General features: G+C 44.8%; 1 pseudogene; it reads left to right on the top strand.

Annotated features, from left to right (window-relative positions):
• Window positions 1-16,559, top strand: part of LOC126188112 (cytochrome P450 9e2-like) — a 67,582-nt pseudogene that overhangs the window by 39,157 nt on the left and 11,866 nt on the right.

Raw genomic sequence — 16,559 nt, 5'->3', positions numbered from 1 at the left:
TCATAACTTACGAGAAAGTTAAACTCGCAAACCCCTCATGAAGGCGTCCAAAGTCCTTTGTTCTGCCTACTGTATAATGGCTTTGTTGGCTTTGTCTTTGTAAGTCTACAGATGTTAATATTCAATTACCTAATCCTGTCTTGTCAAACTGGAAACAGTCAGGAGGGTGGTTTACTGACCCCCTACCTGTACGTACCACATCCGAATGACGGCATCAGTAATAGATAACTTGACGCCTGGGAGGTAGCTTTGCGTTTTGCTAATTTTACCCGTAAAATTTTGCATGGTTTTCTCATTTCTCTTAGCTATACCACTCAGCTGTTCCTCATAGTAACCAGAAGCAGCTGTCTCTCAACAGCGCTTCAGCAACTCCTCCTGCAAATCCTGCAAGGAGCGAATGTTCTGCAACTTTTCATGGCACATAAAATATGCCCTTGGATCCCCTGTCAATTTCAAGCGAGCCATATTCAACAATTGCTCATTATTCTATCTCCAGAATTTCGCGGCCGTGTCTACATTATCCACAAAACATCTTTCCACGATTTACCAGGAAAAAGAGTATCTTCTGTGACGGTACAACAAACTACGGCATACTAGTGTGGGGGCTGTTCTCTTCTCCTCTTGGAACTTTCTAGTTCCCTAACTAGCTAACTAACTAACTAATTAACTAACTAAATAGTCTGCGCTCACTGGAGCGACTTGACCAAGAAAGTGCTGGATTGCCTCCTGAGCCAATGCCTTCTCGCCTTCAGTACCTGATGGCACCTTCCTCACTTTCTCTTACTACTAGAAACTAGTACAAATATACGTAAAATGTCACTCACCTCCCAGACGGAACAGGAATCGTATGACTCCACAAGCCCATACATCGTTTACAATCTGCACTTACCTGCATATCTTTGCTGAAGGCAGTCGTTGAAATACTGTCGCTGCTACATCTACCATTGTTGTTCTATGTCACTGTTTGACATCTAATGCAATTTCCAACAGCTCTTCTGATACCAAATGTCGGGGTACGAGGTTCTCTAGTGGATAGGCAAGGGCAAACATAGTGTAGGGCAGAAGTTGATTTACAGTATATCAAAAGTATCCAGACACCCCCAAAAACATACGCTTTTCATATTAGGTGCATTGTGCTATCACATACTGCCAGTTACTCCATATCAGCGACCTCAGTAGTCATTAGAGATCGTGAGAGAGCGGTATGGGGCGCTCCACGGAACTCACAGACTTCGAACATGGTCGGGTGATTGGGTGTCACTTGTGTCACATGCCTGTACGCGAGATTTCCGCACTCCTAAACAGCCCTAGGTCCACTGTTTCTGATGTGGCAGTGAAGTGGAAACATGAAGGGACACGTACAGCACAAAAGCGTGTAGGCCGACTTCGTCTGTTGACTGCAGAGACCGCCGACAGTTGAAGGGGATCGTTATGTGTAATAATTAGAGATCCATGCAGGCCATCACACAGGATCCATTGAAAGTACTATGACAGTTAGGCGGGAGGTGAGAAAACTTGGATTTCATGGTTGAGAGCTGCTCATAAGTCACAAATCACGCCAGTAAACGCCAAACGACGACGCTTGGTGTAAGGAGCGTAAACATTGGACGACTGAACAGTGGGAAAACGTTGTGTGGCGAATCACGGAATACAATGTGGCGATCCGATGGCAGGCTGTGGGTATGCGAATGCCCGGTGACCGTCACCTGTCAGCGTGTGTAGTGCCAACAGTAAAATTCGGAGGCGTTGGTGTTAAGGTGTAGTCGTGTTTTTCATGGTGGAGGCATGCACCCCTGGTTGTTTTGCGCGACACTATTACAGCACAGGCCTACACTGATGTTTTACGCACCTTCTTGCTTCCCACTGTTGAAGAGCAATTCGGGGATGGCGATTGCATCTCTCAACACGATCGAGCACCTGCTCATAATGTACGGCCTGTGGCGGATTCGTTACACAACAAACATTTTACGAACATTCGTGTAACGGACTGGCCTGCACAGAGTCCTGACCTGAATCCTATAAAACACCTCTGGGATGTTTCGGAACGCCACTTCGTGCCAGGCCTCACCGACTGACATCAATACCTCTCCTCAGTGCAGCACTCCGTGTAGAATGGAATGCCATTCCCCAAGAAACTTTCCAGCACCTGATTGAACGTATGCTTGCGAGAGTGGAAGCTGTCATCAAGGCTAAGGGTGGGCCAACACCATATAGAATTCCAGCATTAGCGATGGAGAGCGCCACGAACTTGTAAGTCATTTTCAGGCAGGTGTCCGGCTACTTTTGATCATATAGTGTATCAGTAATGGTTGGTTCAAATGGTTCTGAGCACTATGGGACTTAACATCTGAGGTCATCAGTCCGCTAGAACTTAGAACTACTTAAACCTAACTAACCTAACCACATCACACACATCCATGGCCGAGGCAGGATTCGAATCTGCGACCGTAGCGGCTACGAGATTCCAGACTGAAGCGCCTAGAACCGCCGGCGTATCAGTAATGCCTGTGGTCTTCGACTGAGCGGTTATTACGGGGTACGCAAGTTGGTGGTGCGGCGAAATACTGCTCTAGCTGCCTACTGTACGCTGAGCTATTACGGCAGCAAACGCTACAGTACATTTAACTGAAAAATTTTTACATGCGACTTTTACTCCCTTTCTTCATTTAGCTATAATAATTTTTTGTATTATCTTAACCTACAATTTCATTCCACACTTTCAAAAAAGACCTAGAATTCAATCGCAACTCACAGTGTCCATCAAATTACAGATATTAGGGGTGCACGTTGCTGATTTGGTGTATTATTGTGTTGCAGTTTCTTCTGGAGAAAAACAGGTACTGACACTAGAGATGAAGGACCTTTTCACACGCGTGACCAATGATGTCATTGCGACGACTGCATTTGGAGTAAAGGTGGACTCCTTGGCAGAGCCAAACAACACATTCTACACAATGGGCCGTGAGCTGACAACCATCAAACCAGCAGTCGTAATGGGATACACGTTAGCTCCGAAGCTTATGCGGGTGAGTTATACACCTTGTGCTATTATTATTGTACCTGTGCACAATTATTTGTACCCCTTGTGATTTTATTGATTCATTTATTTTTGCATGCGGCAGTTATTAGGTGCAAAGTTCATTGACGCGAAGATAGTGGAGTTCTTCAGGACCATGTTGACCGAGACTATCAAAACGCGAGAGCAGCAGGGGATCGTGCGCCACGACATGGTCCACCTCATGATGCAGGCGCGCCGCGGAGAACTGGCGCCAGAGGAAGGGGAGGCTAACGGCACCACCGACGGCAAAAGACGACGTGAGTAGAGAGTTCCAGCGTCCTCGTCGTCGCCTTCTTACGCAACTTGATTGCCCTTTACGAAACATGCCGCCTCTTTCGAAACTGATTCAAGCGTGGTTGGATCACACAAAGGCTACTTGAAACTAGTGCCAACAGCACACACGTCACTCTGAACCTGAGCATTTGACCAATATTTTTTGAGTGCATTGATTCAGAAAAATGCAATCACTTATTCAAATGTCTCCCAAATCATCGCGCCCATTTCTGTCATAACTGTGTGAAACTACACTCCTGGAAATGGGAAAAAGAACACATTGACACCGGTGTGTCAGACCCACCATACTTGCTCCGGACACTGCGAGAGGGCTGTACAAGCACTGATCACACGCACGGCACAGCGGACACACCAGCAACCGCGGTGTTGGCCGTCGAATGGCGCTAGCTGCGCAGCATTTGTGCACCGCCGCCTTCAGTGTCAGCCAGTTTGCCGTGGCATACGGAGCTCCATCGCAGTCTTTAACACTGGTAGCATGCCGCGACAGCATGGACGTGAACCGTATGTGCAGTTGACGGACTTTGAGCGAGGGCGTATAGTGGGCATGCGGGAGGCCGGGTGGACGTACCGCCGAATTGCTCAACACGTGGGGCGTGAGGTCTCCACAGTACATCGATGTTGTCGCCAGTGGTCGGCGGAAGGTGCACGTGCCCGTCGACCTGGGACCGGACCGCAGCGACGCACGGATGCACGCCAAGACCGTAGGATCCTACGCAGTGCCGTAGGGGACCGCACCGCCACTTCCCAGCAAATTAGGGACACTGTTGCTCCTGGGGTATCGGCGAGGACCATTCGCAACCGTCTCCATGAAGCTGGGCTACGGTCCCGCACACCGTTAGGCCGTCTTCCGCTCACGCCCCAACATCGTGCAGCCCGCCTCCAGTGGTGTCGCGACAGGCGTGAATGGAGGGACGAATGGAGACGTGTCGTCTTCAGCGATGAGAGTCGCTTCTGCCTTGGTGCCAATGATGGTCGTATGCGTGTTTGGCGCCGTGCAGGTGAGCGCCACAATCAGGACTGCATACGACCGAGGCACACAGGGCCAACACCCGGCATCATGGTGTGGGGAGCGATCTCCTACACTGGCCGTACACCACTGGTGATGCGTCGAGGGGACACTGAATAGTGCACGGTACATCCAAACCGTCATCGAACCCATCGTTCTACCATTCCTAGACCGGCAAGGGAACTTGCTGCTCCAACAGGACAATGCACGTCCGCATGTATCCCGTGCCACCCAACGTGCTCTAGAAGGTGTAAGTCAACTACCCTGGCCAGCAAGATCTCCGGATCTGTCCCCCATTGAGCATGTTTGGGACTGGATGAAGCGTCGTCTCACGCGGTCTGCACGTCCAGCACGAACGCTGCTCCAACTGGGGCGCCAGGTGGAAATGGCATGGCAAGCCGTTCCACAGGACTACATCCAGCATCTCTACGATCGTCTCCATGGGAGAATAGCAGCCTGCATTGCTGCGAAAGGTGGCTATACACTGTACTAATGCCGACATTGTGCATGCTCTGTTGCCTGTGTCTATGTGCCTGTGGTTCTGTCAGTGTGATCATGTGATGTATCTGACCCCAGGAATGTGTCAATGAAGTTTCCCCTTCCTGGGACAATGAATTCACGGTGTTCTTATTTCAATTTCCAGGAGTGTAGTTAGCTCATGCACTATGTATAAATTATTTGTTTGTGTGGTTCACTACGTGATGCCGGCCGCGGTGGTCTAGCGGTTCTGGCGCTGCAGTCCGGAACCGCGGGACTGCTACGGTCGCAGGTTCGAATCCTGCCTCGGGCATGTGTGTGTGATGTCCTTAGGTTAGTTAGGTTTAAGTAGTTCTAAGTTCTCGGGGACTTATGACCTAAGATGTTGAGTCCCATAGTGCTCAGAGCCATTTGAACCACTACATGATGGCCATATAAAGATTACCAAGAACCGTAATGACCTCAGTGTGGTAACAGAAGTGATCGCCCTTCACACTACTCAGATAATTAGTGAAAGATTCTAAACTCAATCTAAGAACTAAACCTGTAGTACTGCACCAGTAAACCACCGATTCTTTAAAGATAATAAATCCCATGTTTAAAACCGCTTCAACGTCTGATTAGACGTATTAGACGTTAAGCATTTAAGCGAGAGAAAGCTTAGAAGATGTTTCAAATCATGTTTAACGTTTGAAACTTCCTGGCAGATTAAAACTGTGTGCACCGACCGAGACTCGAACTCGGGACATTTGCCTTTCGCGGGCAAGTGACTCACGCCCTGTCTAACGTTTGTCGGAAGCTCTTAAGTGCTCCCACTGTGAACAGTGGATGAAAATACTGTGTGTAATTTGCTCTCCATTTTAACCAAAATCAAGTTTTTCACGCACCTCAATGATTATAATGTCATATCTACTGAACTAAGTTCCTTATAATAATATAATTTTGGAATAACATTCATTGGTATGTGTAAATCATGTCTCCATAGTGCCTTGCAAATACAATTAGCTGTAAAGAAGTAATGAACTAAAACGTCATGCCTGATGTTGACTTTTTACTGTGCGCCATTTTAAGCAGAATCTAGTTTTTCAAGCATATGAATGTCTATGACGTCATATCTCCTGAACTACATGTAGTACGGTTAGAAAAACTAAAACATCGTGATGCCGAAGTTGTGCTGCACTCCATTTTAAGTAAACGCTAGTTTCTCACTCATCTGAATGTTCGTGACGTCGTATCTCCTGAACTGTTCGTTGAAACGTGATATAATTTTGCAGGTACATTCAATAGCATACATCGACACCGTTTACAAAAGGGTGGTGCGAATAGAGATAAAAGTAAAACGTGATATAATTATAACGTCATGCTTGATGCTGAAGGTTTACTTCAATAAAAGAAGAAAATGTAGTAAGCGGTAATGTTTTTCTCTTCATCGCTCCTGGGGGATACAAGCGAGAGAAAGTTTCATAAAGGTTTGAAATTATGTTTAAAGTTCGTTGGAAGACCCTAAGGCTGTTTATCTCAAGCGTTAGATAGATATATTCAGTGTAACTTGTGGTACTGATCTCCGCTGCCTCATAACATGTACACAGTTTCTAACTGTGACACTTCTCTTAGACCTTTAATATAAGATTGTATCTCTTGACGAGTAGATTATGACAGAATTTTAAATTTTTACACGAAATGTGGAAATCTGAAACAGAGGCAGTGAACCATGAACCATGAGCTGTGACTCAGGTTAGGTAGTAATACAGGGGCTTCACATAATCGTCACGAATAGTGGAAACGAGTCGTACTTAAATACAGCAGAATGCTAGAACATATCCTGAGTCTCCAACTTTACGACGTACGTGGAACAAAGTAACCTTCTCCATGGAGATAACCATGGATTTCCAGAAGGCTGATCTTAAGGAACTCAGATTGGGCTCTTCGTACATGGTAAGCTTAGTGCAAAAGGAAACCAGATTGGACCGGTGTTTCTTGACTTTTAGTAAACTGACAAACTGTGTTTTTTTTAATCATCAGTCTTCCGGATGGTTTGATGCGGCCGCCGCGAATTTCTCTCCTGTGCCAACCTCTACATCTCAGGGTAGCACTTGCAACTTACGTCCTCAATTATTTGCTGGATGCATTCTGATCTCTGTCTTCCTATACAGGCTTTGCCCTCTATAGCTCCCTCTAGCACCATGGAATCATTCCCTAATGGATTAATAGATCTCCTATCATCCTGTACTTCTTCCTTTTCAGAGTTTTTCACATATTCCTTTCGTCTCCGATTCTGCGCAGAACCTCCGCATTTCTTACCTCATCGGTCCATGTAATTTTCAACATTTGTCAGTGGCATCATATCTTAAATCCTTCGATTCTCTTTCTCCCATAGTCCATGTTTCACTACCAATCAATGCTATGGTCCAAACGTACATTTTGAGAAATTTCTTCCTCAAATAAAGGCCTATATTTGATAACAGTAGACTTCTCTTGGCCAGGAATGCCCTTTTTGCCAGTGCTAATTTGCTTCTGATGTCCTCAACGCTCCGTCCGTCATCGGTTGTTTTGCTATCTACTACGTGACCTTCGATCCTGATGTTAAGTTTCTCGCTGTTCTCATTTCTGCTACTTCTCATTATTTTCTGCTTTCTTCGATTTACTCTCAATCCATATTCTGTGCTCATTAGACTGTTCAATTCATTTAGGAGATCATGTCATTCTTCTTCACTTTCACTCAGGATAGCAATGTCATCAGCGAATCGTATCATTTATATCCTTTTTAATTACATTCCTGAACCTTTCTTTTATTTCCATCACTGCTTCTTCGATGTACAAACTGACCACGAGGAACGGAAGACTGCATCCCTGTCTTATATCTTTTTAATCCGAACACTTCGTCCATTCTTATTATTCCTTCTTGGCTCTTGTACATATTATACATTTCCCGTCTCTCCCTATAACTTATCCCTATTTTTCTCAGAATTTCAAACATCTTGCGCCATTTAGATTGTCGAACGCTTTTTCCAGGTCGACAGATCCTATGAAGGTGTTTTGATTTTTCTTTAGCCTTGCTTCCATTATCAACCGCAAAGTCATAATTGCCTCTCCGGTGCCTTTACCCTTCCTGAAGCTAAACTGATTAGCTAACACATGCACAATTTTCTTTTCCATTCTTCTGTTTACTATTCTTGTAAGTAACTTTGATGCATTAGCTGTTAAGCTGATTGTGCGACAATTCTCGCACATTTCAGCTCTTGCAGTCTTCGAAATTGTGTGGATGATATTTTTCCGAAAGTCGGTTTACTGGCTGAAATTTATTTCAGAACTCAATTAGTATTTCTCCTCGCTCATTCCTTGTCACAAGCCCATATTTCCCTGTAACATTTTCTTCTGGTCCTACCCCTACAACTGTACTCCAGTCCTCCATGACTTTCATCTCCCTTTGCGTACTGTACTACCCTTTCAATATCCTCATCTACTTTCTCTATCTCTTCACCTTCAGCTTGCGACGGCGGCACGTGTACTTGAACTATCATTGTCGGTGTTGGTTTGCGTTCGAATCTAAAGAGAACAACCCTCTCACTAACTATTCACAATAACATACTTCCTGCCCTACCTTCCTATTCATAACGAATCCTACTCCTCCTGTCATACCATTTTCTGTTGATGTTGATGTTACCCCACACGCATCTTACCATAACTCCTCGTTTCCTTTCAATTTCATTTCAATGACCCCTACTCTATCTAGATTCAACCTCTGCATTGGTAAATCAATATTTTTTTCATGGTCATCTTCCCCTTGCCAGTCCCCTCACGGAGATCCCAGTGAGGGACTATTCTGGAACCTTTTGCCTTACGATCATGACACATTTTCAGTTGTGTTCTTATGGGACACCTAACCAGGTTGGTGACTGGATCGACACAACACTTTATCCTGGATAAACAGAATTTCTAAATTCATTGGAAGGCAGTGGCAACAAAACGACTATTCACGTTGGTGTTTAAAGTGTATGAGTTTGGCAATATACCACTTGACTTTCGGAAAATCATCATCTACACAGTTCCGAATGTTACAAAATAGCTCATGCATCCTAGTTGCTGGCAAGAATAATAATCAGAAGAATCGAGAAGGAAATTGGGGATTTGTTAGACGACGATAGGTTTGGCTGTAGAAATGGTAAAGACACCAAAGAGACCGCTCTAGCGCTGCGGTTGATAATGGGTGCAGGACTACAGGAGAACAAAGACACGGCCATAGGTTTTGACGTCCTCGAAAAAGCTTTCGACAGTGTCGAGTGGTGCGTGATGTTCGAAATTCTAAAATAAGTACCAATAAGCTACAGGGAATGACGGGTACTATACAACGTGTAAAACAGCCAAGAGGGAATAATAGGAGTGGAAGACCAAGAACAAAGTGCTCGGATTAAAAAGGGTCTAAGACAGATCTGTGCAATGAGGCAAATAAAAGTTCAAGAGTGGAGCTATAATTCAAGGTGAAGAGTTACCACTGACAAGATTCGCCGATGACAACCTCAGAGACGTGAAGAAGACTTACAGGATCTGCTGAATGAAATGAACTGTCTAATGAGTTCAGAATATAGACGGAGAGTATTTCGACGAAATATGAAAGTAATAATAATCAGCAGAAATGAGAGGAGCGAGAAACCTAACTTCTGGACTGTGATCACGAAGCAGATGAAGTTAAAGAATTCTGCTACCTAGGCAGCTAAATAACCCACGACGTGCAGAGCGCGAAGGACATCAAAGGCAGACTAGCACTGCCAAAAATGGCATTTCTGGTCAATAGAAGTCCACTAGTATCCAACATAGGCCTTCATTTGACGAAGAACGTTCTAAGAATTTAGGTTTGGTGCACAGCACTGTATGGTAGTGAAACATAGACTGTGGGAAAAACTACATTATTGAGAATGGAAAGCTGTACTCCCAGTATCTGCGATGGCTGTACCTTTACCTCATCAAGGAGGAAGCGTTCTGCCTCCAGCATTTTGATCGTGTTTATTGAAGGTGAGCCGTAGCTCAGTGGTGGATGTGAGTCTGATGTCCCAGCAGTCTACTGAGTGAGCTACGACGTCTGGTACAGCAGTGCGACGTGGTACACCTTCCTCTGTACTTTCCGATGCACTTCACAATGTGACAGTGGTACTAGCTCCTCGTTTCATACACGTGTTTTCAAAATGCAACGGATTTGAATATACCACATAGATCTGAGTGAGCAATCACTTGTCAATCTCCAAGTGCGCCTTCCTTTCCTCACACAGCATACTGAAAACAGTAAGCAGAGCCGTTTAAGATATTCAGCACACAGTATCCTGCACTCATCCTTTCTCCTTATTGCAGATCTCACTGATGATGATATCACGGCGCAGGCGATCATATTTTTCTTCGGCGGCTTCGACACCGTGTCGACACTGCTGACGTTCTGCAGCTACCTGCTGGCCACGCACCAGGACGTGCAGCAGCGGCTGCAGAGGGAGGTGGACGAGCTGATGAAGAAGAGCGGGGGGCAGCCCAGCTACGAGCAGGTCCTGGGCTGCCAGTACCTCGACATGGTGCTCTCTGGTGAGTCCCACATCAGTGGAGTTAATATAGATTACAGCACAAGGTGGCAACTTACTGCAACTTAATTGCAACAGACCAGTAGAAACTTCCGTTTTGTATGATACCGACAACTTGCAGGAACTGGTTTTTTTCTGAACAGCCACTTCACACATAATTCTCTAACTTGATCAAAACAAACCTCGGGAGAAGGAAGGACATAGATTTTATGTCATACTTTTTCATAATTTTTCCGTTATTTGCTCATATTCACCAGCATTTCGGTTGGATGTATTCTAACCTCCAACTCATCTGTTAATGTGATTAAAATGATAATATTCTTTTCTATCAACTGAGATACGTACGGTTTTTAAATGATCCAATTTAGTTTTATTAACGGCGTTTGACGGCTCTCGAAAGTACGAGTTCACAGATATAACGCTTACTATGTTTGCGTTGAAACTACTTTCAAAACAAATTTGAGAAATGCGCTGTAACTGAGAGGCAAAGCGGGTGGAATCTGATATTGTAGTGTAAACACCAACAAATAGGTTCTCATGCATGGCTCCTTCGTTGAGTTTGGCCAGATAATTATTTGGATGCATGAATTTGTAGTGGTATGTAATGAAATGATCACATAGTCCCTGAGTCACAGGTAATGTAAGATGTTCACTGCCAGGACACTGGAGAAATAAAGTCAGTTAACGAAGGATATTTTTTGCAAAGCAGTGGTCTATCCTAGAATGTTGCTCAAGCGTGTGACACTCACACCAATAGAGTCCTACTTTTTTATTTATTTATTCACTTATTTTCTGAGTCATCAGTCTTCTGACTGGTTTGATGCGGTCCGCCAAGAAATCCTCTCCTGTGCCAACTTCTTTACCTCAGACTTGCACCAGCAACCCACATCCTCAATTACTTAGTCGACGTATTCCACTCCCTGTCTTCCTCTGCAGTCTCACTCTCTACAGCTAGTTCTAGTACCATGGAAGTTATTCTCTCATGTCGTAACAGACGTCCCATCAGCATTCGTCTGAGGCTCCGCTTGTCAAATGGTTCGAATCTCTATTTCGGTTTTCCCACAGTCTATGTTTCACTACCATACAATACAGTACTCTCAGAAATTTTTTCCTCAGATTGAGGCCTGTGTTTGATTTTAGTAGACTTCTCCTGGTCGGAATGCCTTTTTTGCAGTGCTAGTGTGCTTTTGTTGCCCCGTCTATCATGGTTTATTTTGTTGCCTAGCTTACAGAATTCCTTAACTTAATCTACTTCGTGACCATCAATCCTGATTTAACGTTTTTCGCTGTTCTCATTTTTTGTTACTTCTCATTACTATCACCTTTCTTCGTTTTGGTCTCAGGCCATATTATCAACTCATTAGACTACACATTCAATTCAACAGAACATGTAATTCTTCTTCCTTCACTACGGATAGCAATGTCATCTGCAAATCTTGTCATTGATATCATTACACCTTGAACCTATCTTTCATTCCGCGATTGCTCCTTCGATGTATACATTTGACGGTAGAATTGAAAGACTCAATGCCTGCTGTACACCCTTTTTAAATCGGGTTCTTCGTTCTTGGTCTTTCAATCTCATTGTTCCAACTTGGTCTTAGTAAGTATTGTACAGTCCCGTCATTCCCTATAGCTTCAGTTTTGCTTCCATTAGCAAACGCAAAGTTAGACCTGCCTCTCTGGTGCCTTTGCCTTTAAGCCAAACTGAAAGTCATCTGACAGCTGCTTTATTTCCATTTCCATTCTTCTGTGTACTGAAAGCGTGAGCCGTTAATCTTGTGGTGCGATAGTTCTCACACTTATCTGCTCTGACTTTCTTCGCAAGGTAGATATTTTCCCGAAAGTCAGATGGCATGTCGCCAGTCTCATAGACTTTACACACCAACATGAACAGCAGTTTGGTTGCCGCTTCCTCTAACGATTTTACGTTATCTATTCCTTCTTCCTCATTTGATCTTAAGCTTTAAATGACCTTCGAATTCTGACCCTGTTACAGCATCCCCTACCTCTTCCACAGCGACACCAATATCTACCATCACGTAATGAGGTGCTCCGCCTCATACAGGCCTTCAGTGTGCTGTTCCCACCTACTCACCCTCTTCTTTGCGTTCAACAGAGAGATACCTATTGCCGTTTTGGTATTGCCATCCTTGCTTTCAATGTCACCGAAGCTTGTATAGACTTTCCTGTATCTAAGTCCTACACCGAACATATAAAAAGAAGAGAGTACGAATATTATCGGGTTTGTTCGGCACACGCGCAAGCATAACGTAACTGCTGGAAAATCTGAAATGGCGGACGCTCGAATATGGAACCCAAATATCCCACGAAAGCGTCTTTATAATATTCTGAGAACCAGTATTAAGTATTGAGGAGTTTGCGAACGTTCTACAGGCTCCTACGCACAGTTAAAATTCATGGTGAACCTTCAGCTGTCCTTTATTTTGCACAATGTGCTTCGGTACTAGTTACGGTCAAATGACCGTTGTCAGACACAAGCTGGCATGAACTGCTGGAGGCTCTTTTGAGCCCACTGTAATTGCGGTATAACTTTCCAGCCGTCCGTGCCAGCTTATGCCTGATAATGGTCACTTGACCGAAACTAGTCGTGACGCGCATTGTACAAAATAAAGGACAGCTGAAGTTTCACCACGAATTTTAGCAAGTGTTCGGCGGTTGAATATCCCCATTTGCTACCATACATACATCATACGTGAAGCTCTCAAGGTATCGTGGGTACAAGATTAATTACGATACGCACAGCAGAAGTGAGGTTGAGATTCTCCCAGTGCTCCATACGCGAACGCAGCAGGGAACACCTGTAATAGCTGGCGCAACGTAAGCAGCCCCTGCCACGCGTCTAACATTGATTTACAGAAAACTGCTGTAAGAGTGGATCTGTTCCGTTTGTTGTGGCCTTAGAAACAGCCTGCACACGACTTACCAGCTGTCTCCAGTTGACTGCTCACGAGTTCGTATTCGTCGCTGACGCCACCGCTGCTCGTGTCCACAGAGACGCTACGCATGTACACGCCCATCCCGGCCCTGGACCGCACGTGCGTGCGCCCCTACAGGCTGCCGGCCGCTGGGAGCTGCCCGGGCCTCGAGCTGCGACCCGGAGACGGCGTCTGGATCCTCGTGCGCGGCATCCACCACGACCCCATTACTTCCCAGACCCGGAACGTTTCGACCCGGAACGCTTCAGTCCGGAGAACAAACATCTCATCAAGCCGTTCACCTACTATCCGTTCGGGTCTGGACCTCGCATTTGCATTGGTAAGCATCGCCGTAACGTCTCAGATCTCTTAACTCCTCGACAACGGAGCTGCCCAGAAACGAAAGATACAAAACACGTAAAATATTTGTGATGCTATACTCTTTCGTGTTAATTTGTCGTATTTAAGAAATTTTTCACTGATTTCTTAAACTTAACGTTTGTGAAAATTGCGACACCAAGAAGGATACATTTTACCACAGATAAGTTACATGGAAATCGACACATGATTGGAATTGTACGAGGGACATTCAGTAAGTAATACTACACATCTTGTCTCGGCCAGTTTCAACTGAAAAAATTCGTAATTTGCTGTGGGATATCGTACAATATTGCGATTTCAGCCCCTGTAGCTTCATTAAGTTCCGTTAGGTGGCGGTGCCCTCAGTAGCCTTCAAAATGGCGTCTGTAACCTGTGTTCGTTCCACTCGGGGAGATGTACTGTACTTGAGTTTCTTTAGACGGAAAACCAGAGCATCACAGATATTCCTTGGCACTTGCACAATTTCTATGGAGACCTGGTTGTGAATAACAGCACAGTAAGTCATCGGACGAGGCGTCTGTCATCAGTGGACTGAGGTCGCGCGAACCCGTCCGGTCGCCAGCATGTCAGCCGGCCGCAAACAGGTGTGTCACTGCTGCAGTAGTGTTGGAACGCGCGGACACCCCCAGTCGAGGTGGTCCACGGAGCACAGTCAGAGACACCTCCCTGCTCAAATCAACGTCGCTGTCGGTAGTGTTGACACACTCGTCCACCAGTTGGGGTACTCAAAGGTGTGGGTCCCTCAGGAAATTGAAGAAACCACTTCAGCATGTTCCTTGCTACATCTCACAAAATTTCATTGGACTGTTCTTCTCACCCACCCTAAGCGGAGGATCTCGCACCTTCCAACTTTCATCCGCTTTGCTCTACGGAGGATGCACTCCGCGTGAAGCAGTACGTGAATGACGGGAGGGTTACTGGTGCAGCAGAGCTGCGGCTCCAACGTCAACCAGTAGAGTGCTACAGGCGGACATTCAGGCTCTCTCAGTAAGGTGACGTAGGACCGTCGCACTGAACGGAGAGTGTATTGAAAAACAGTGTTTTGTACCGAAAAGAGTGGGGAATAATATCGTGTATTGGAATCGTGAATAACATCAACCTGATTTCTGAAAAAATTACTTGTACGCTCCTGGTAGAACTTTACCTGATCTCTCAGAGATCAATGAGGCGCAAGTCTCTCGCATACTACACTCAGAACCTCTAAAGATCGTGCCAAAAAACCGGCCTGGATGAGAACCTGGGCAATCCGCCTCCACACGGTTTATGAGAGAACCAGCGAAGAATCGGCAGCGTTTGCTGGGCAGCTGTGAGGGCTAATTAGCTTACAGCTGTATTGTAGACGTGTTCGACGGGCAGCATGTCAGCGATGTGGAGGCTGCGGAAGCAATGGTACCATTCGTTCTTCGTAGAAACATTGCCGATTTTCCAACACAATTGCCTATCGCACTGCTGAAACCAGGCATGTAGAGTTGCCTGAAGGAAGAGCTGCAGATAAGAGTCCAATATCGCTCTGATACAGTAATTGCTATTCCAATGGTCTGTAATATATAGGAAACGAGGTCGTTTTGTGATCCACTATCGTCCCAAGCTGCCCTACAATACAGTTTTGTACGCCATGTCCCACAACGATGCAGATTACGATATTGCAACCGACTTTGGTGTGCATGTAAGAAAGTTGCTTTCCGTTGGAGGGAGAGGGGGGGGGGGGTGGCAGTAGTAGTGTACCATAGGAGGCTCCAGCCAATAGCGTCATTTACCTGTGTCTGTCTGTAGTGTGCCCTCTGGGGTTTCGCGTTGATTTTTGTGTTAGTATAGGTATGGTGGATTTACACAGCTATTGTAGTGATAATTATGGATAGCACAAAACATAGTAAATGTTACATTTTTTATCTCTGATGTGTGAAAGATGTCAAAGATGCACATTTAATTTAAGCACAAAACAATGAAACGTCATTAAATCACTATGTTACAGTTCTAATTCTAATTACACGTCTTCCTAAAGGATTAAATTTAAGAGTTTCTATGGGCTTGCAGGAGCTGTCCAAGTTCTTTAATGCAGTCTTTAACTCCACCACATTATCTCCGCGATATTAAACGTGATCTGGAGGTTTGTTGAACACATGCGTATCCGTGTATGAGTCCTTCCTGTACTACTTTAAAGTCCTTGAAGCCTTTGTAGAAGTTGTTCTTAGTCGTAGTGTTATATTCATACTTTTCACTGTTTTGTGTGAGAAGAGAAATATTGGCAATGATGAAAGTCATTCAAGTATAGATGTATTGTGAATTAGTTGGCAAAATACCTTGTTTTTTGAAGAGGTCTCTGCAGTATGTTTATCAACTAATTCCAGAGATAATTCTGATAACGCGCTCCTGTATTCTGAAAGTAGTGTCTGTGTATCTTGAATCTCCTCACTAAATGATTCCACATTCATTAGTGAACGGGAATATGCAGAATAAAGGCGCTTCCTCATTTTTAAATATTATAATCATGTGCACTGCAAACCTAGGAGCTAAATTAGTTCTAGGCAGTGGGTTTTGCAATTGTCTAGTCTCTTTGTAATCCCAAAACTTAACAATTTGTACTTCTTTAATCGTTATAGCTTGCTGAGTTCTGTGAAAATCACTAAACTGTGGCGACTGAGCGCTGCAAAAATTCAATAGTCCATTTACCTTGAATCATCTGTCGTTGTTTTCAAATATTCATTACCTGCCTCTTCGGTTGGGGAACTGGTATTATTTTTTATTCCCATACTTATATCATCTGCAAAAATACGAAACTATTATCTTGTGAAACCAAGAGGAAGATCATTTACGTATGTCAGAAATAACTGAGGGTTCAAAAT

The sequence above is a fragment of the Schistocerca cancellata genome, chromosome 5, assembly GCF_023864275.1.
Source record: "Schistocerca cancellata isolate TAMUIC-IGC-003103 chromosome 5, iqSchCanc2.1, whole genome shotgun sequence".
Classification (NCBI taxonomy): Eukaryota; Metazoa; Arthropoda; class Insecta; order Orthoptera; family Acrididae; genus Schistocerca; species Schistocerca cancellata.
The sequence above is the reverse complement of the archived record's forward strand: the minus strand, read 5'-3'. Positions and strand labels throughout refer to the sequence as shown.